The sequence below is a fragment of the Taudactylus pleione genome, unplaced genomic scaffold (assembly GCF_031769625.1).
Source record: "Taudactylus pleione unplaced genomic scaffold, aTauple2 ptg000124l, whole genome shotgun sequence".
Taxonomy (NCBI): domain Eukaryota; kingdom Metazoa; phylum Chordata; class Amphibia; order Anura; family Myobatrachidae; genus Taudactylus; species Taudactylus pleione.
This window is the reverse complement of record NW_028284526.1, coordinates 1,373,403-1,378,366: the sequence shown is the minus strand read 5'-3', so window position 1 is coordinate 1,378,366 and position 4,964 is coordinate 1,373,403. Positions and strand designations below refer to the sequence as shown.

General features: G+C 44.7%; 1 pseudogene; it reads right to left on the bottom strand.

Annotated features, from left to right (window-relative positions):
- Nucleotides 1-4,845: 4,845 nt before the first annotated feature.
- Nucleotides 4,846-4,964, bottom strand: LOC148523959 (5S ribosomal RNA; annotated as a pseudogene).

Here is a 4,964-nt window from a genome sequence, read left to right as displayed (position 1 = left end):
AAAGTTTGGTCCTCCATTTATGTTATATCGATTTGATATATACGTGCGGCTAAACACAGAAAATTATTTTATTTTTGGTTTGGACTGGAGTGCACTTTCGGGGGTTACAGCACCCTTTAACGGTCAAGCCAGCTGGCCCTTTACTTATGACACAGGCGCACGCTTGGCACTACTTTGTTGATGCACGTGCGGCTACTGCGCACACAATTCACAAACACAGAAAATATTTTTTTTTTGGTTTGGACTGGAGTGTACTTTGGGGGTTACAGCACCCTTTAACGGTCAAGCCAGCCGGCCCTTTACTTATGACACAGGCGCACGCTTGGCACTACTTTGTTGATGCACGTGCGGCTACTGCGCACACAATTCACAAACACAGAAAATAATTTTTTTTTTGGTTTGGACTGGAGTGTACTTTCGGGGGTTACAGCACCCTTAACGGTCAAGCCAGCCGGCCCTTTACTTATGACACAGGCGCACGCTTGGCACTACTTTGTTGATGCACGTGCGGCTACTGCGCACACAATTCACAAACACAGAAAATAATTTTTTTTTTGGTTTGGACTGGAGTTTACTTTTAGGGGTTACAGCACCCTTAACGGTCAAGCCAGCCGGCCCTTTACTTATGACACAGGCGCACGCTTGGCACTACTTTGTTGATGCACGTGCGGCTACTGCGCACACAATTCACAAACACAGAAAATAATTTTTTTTTTGGTTTGGACTGGAGTGTACTTTCGGGGGTTACAGCACCCTTAACGGTCAAGCCAGCCGGCCCTTTACTTAAGACACAGGCGCACGCTTGGCACTAATTTGTTGATGCACGTGCGGCTACTGCGCACACAATTCACAAACACAGAAAATAATTTTTTTTTTGGTTTGGACTGGAGTGTACTTTCGGGGATTACAGCACCCTTAACGGTCAAGCCAGCCGGCCCTTTACTTATGACACAGGCGCACGCTTGGCACTACTTTGTTGATGCACGTGCGGCTACTGCGCACACAATTCACAAACACAGAAAATTATTTTTTTTTTGGTTTGGACTGGAGTGTACTTTCGGGGGTTACAGCACCCTTAACGGTCAAGCCAGCCGGCCCTTTACTTATGACACAGGCGCACGCTTGGCACTACTTTGTTGATGCACGTGCGGCTACTGCGCACACAATTCACAAACACAGAAAATAATTTTTTTTTTGGTTTGGACTGGAGTGTACTTTCGGGGGTTACAGCATCCTTAACGGTCAAGCCAGCCGGCCCTTTACTTATGACACAGGCGCACGCTTCACACTACTTTGTTGATGCACGTGCGGCTACTGCGCACACAATTCACAAACACAGAAAATAATTTTTTTTTGGTTTGGATTGGAGTGTACTTTCGGGGGTTACAGCACCCTTTAACGGTCAAGCCAGCCGGCCCTTTACTTATGACACAGGCGCACGCTTGGCACTACTTTGTTGATGCACGTGCGGCTACTGCGCACACAATTCACAAACACAGAAAATATATTATTTTTTTAGCACTTGGGGGGAGCACCCCTGATGGACAGAGCACCCCCTGGACAACACTACAGCACCCCTTTAGGACTGGGACACTGCACAGGACTTTGGAGTGGACACAGCCCCTATGGAGAACTGACTGCACAACACAGTCCAGCCAGCCCCTATGGACTTTGAAGTAGTGGACACAGCCCCTATTAACAACAGCAGCACAGCACAACACAGCCAGCCCCTATGGACTTTGAAGTAGTGGACAACAGCAGCACTACACTACACTACACTACACAGCACTAACTCCCACCCTCCCTCTTCACTGTCCACAGCCGAGTGAGAAAATGGCGCCGACGTGGGTACCTTATATAGGATCCAAAACCCGCGAGACTCGGAAGGCGGGATGATGACGTTTTGCCTCGATTTCATATCCGAGTCAGGCGGGAAAAGTCGAGCCTGACTCGAATCTGCCTCGGATCGGGGGGGCTCGGGGGGGTTCGAATTTCAGAAATCCGAACCCGCTCACCCCTAATTTAATGCTATATATTTTCTTATAATTACCAGTTTTCTTTTAAAATATTTCATAGATTCTTCAGAGATAAACAAACAAAAACCAAATAACCGAGGAACGCTGAGACACAGAAATACTCATTTCATTTCCCGATATATTTAGCAATGTCTTATATCATTCTGGGGTATCCCCAGCACACAGTACTGCACACAAAGCCCCTGACCCCCTGAGATAGATCAATAGGAATTCTGAAAGCTGTTTCCAAGTCATCCGGCTAATGTAAGACTCGGGACTCTCTGATCTGTCCCCGGAGGATCGGTGACTTTTAGCGAATGTCACAGGATGAATTTGTTTGATTTCTCCTGGGATCTCATCTCTACATAATATATTAACTCTAGATTAACCAGACTTACTGCAGAAATGTTACGTAAACAATTATTGGTAATGGTTTAATGTAAAGGATACAGAAATGAAGCTGGTGGTTATAACCTTTGGAATAAAATCAACGTTTCAGACATAATAGAAATTCACTGCTGCAGTCTTAATATAGTCCTGATATTTCCCTGTGGTGCAGCAGCAGAAAGAATAGACTGCGATCCTAGAGTGACCATAACTAATCAAATTTATACACCCTTATTAATAAAAAACGACATTCAAATATATTCATGTTTCTCAGACTGATGACTTTCAATTCCGGGCCTGATACTGAGCTACTGAGCTGGGAATAAAGCAAGAAATTGCCTGTAACTTTGCACCTTGGTAAAATAGTGCTGCACTACAGGTCGGGTAGATGTATAATGTGCAAAGAGATTTGGGGGTCTATGTACTAATAATTGAGGACCATGCAGCGATTATTATGCCATTTTAAAGGCAATATTTTCATTTTTAATGAAAATATCTCGGCTATGTACAAAGAAACACAGGCAAGGGACAGCGGTTGCGGTAGTCACTGTCCCTGTGTGTTACTGTATATCCCTGGCATTTAGGAGAAGTCTTTCACAGAAGTGAAAAACTTCCCCGGGGGAAGATAATACTGTGCATGCGCAGAGTCAGCTACCGACGCAGGCTGGAGACTAGCGCACGTCATCTCCAGGAAGTGTATTAAAACATTGGTACATCGAGGACAATCGGAAGCGATCGCAGCACTTGTGGTTGCCTTACCCTACCACAAGCACTGCGAGGTCTTCAGTGTAAAGAACAGGCATGTGATGTGTACTATGACGCTGCGTGCTAATTATGCACACCTCTAAAACGGCGTTGAAACACTCAGGCACCCCTACGTCCGCACCTCCACTCGTTATTAGTGTCCTGCCCCTGTTACCACCCACAAACGGCCTCTCCTGTCACTCATTTCACTGGGCTGTCTTTGCTGGGAGAGCAAGCGGCCTGCGATCGCACAGAGATCGAAGTGTGTGCATGCGTGTACGCAAACCATCGGGCCACTTGTGAGCGAACATCGCTAGCGAGAGACTCTGAATGAGGCCCTGTATGTTATATATACATATATATATATATCGAGAAGGGAGTTATTGACTGTGGGCGACCAACCTGCTAATAATAAATATTCACACAAATATATAAATATAAATAAAGTGCTGAGTGCTAACGTGCTTGAATCAGCCTGAGCAAGTATACATAAATCATAAAGTGCTTAGTGCCAAATAGTCCTAGCAGCATAGACCAATGAAGTGCTTAGTGCAATATAAATACTTTTAGCAGCATACAAAAATAAAGTGATAAAAGAAAGCTAGTACCATAAAAATATTTAATAGGGTTTGACAAAAACAAGATAAATACGATAAAACACTATGGTTCCTAATCAGGAGTAACCACCAGAGAGCAATAAATAACCGATAAAAATAAGATCAATTTAAGAGGTAAAAGAAGAGTTTTAGCTTATCTGAAAATCAATTTGAGAGGGTCTGGGTGTAAATCCCAAGGGCAAGTAATGAGACCCAATGCGTTTCGTCCGTTGACTTCTTCCTGGGGATGAAGGTTAAGGAATGGTGATCACCTATTTATACTCCTTCTCCACCTTCTATTAGGGACAAAGAACTTCCGGGTCACAGTTCAAAAGTGCATCCGGGTTACATTCTAAGAGCTAAAAACTGGCTCAAAACTCAAGGGGGACACCTAATATCCAAGCGTCCATCATAGGTAATGTCCATAGGGCAGTATCCTTAAAACCTTTTAGTTTGTTTTAACCATCAGGTTTGTAATAGTTATATGCCTCCGCCCTTTCATATGTGTACTTCCGCCAGGCTGATGACATCACGTCCGGTCAGACATCGTGTCCGGTCAGATGTCCCACTCCAGGATTGGCTAGCATACTCGTCTCGTCTTCCATCTGTCCCGCGTCATGTCCGGTCATGTGCTTCGCCACCAAGCATCATCACGCCACCGTGTTCTCGGTTGCGTGATTGCGTCATACGTCCGTGTGACATGATCACGTGCACCGCTCCACGCCTCCTCCGATTGCACTTATCTGTTGTGTAGTTCAATTCCTGCACATCCACCAGCACCTGTGGGGAAAGAGTAGCTAACTTCCGCCATTAGTCACCGTCACTGCTGTCCATCGATTTTGATGCGTTTCAATCATAATGGAACGGATCTAATATTCCTGGTGTTGTAAGTTATAGAAGTTCCTTTTCAGGTTGAAGGTTTTTAATTAGTTGATGCATAGAATTCTTTCTTTCTTCTTCTTTTTGTATCTTTCTTGTTTCTTCTTTTTCTCTCTGTTTTTCTACTTTGTCTCTTCCATCTTTTCTTTTTCTATGTAGGACTGGATTTTGGTCTTAAGGTGGATGCCTTCATGTGCTGGTAGAGGGAAAGCCTAGAAACTCTTAAACTACAACACCTGGTATTCTCAGGAGGTCCCCCATCCCAGTACTAACCAGGCCCAGTTGTGTATAGCTTCCAAGATCAGACGAGATTGGGCACACACACACTGGTATGGTAGTAGGT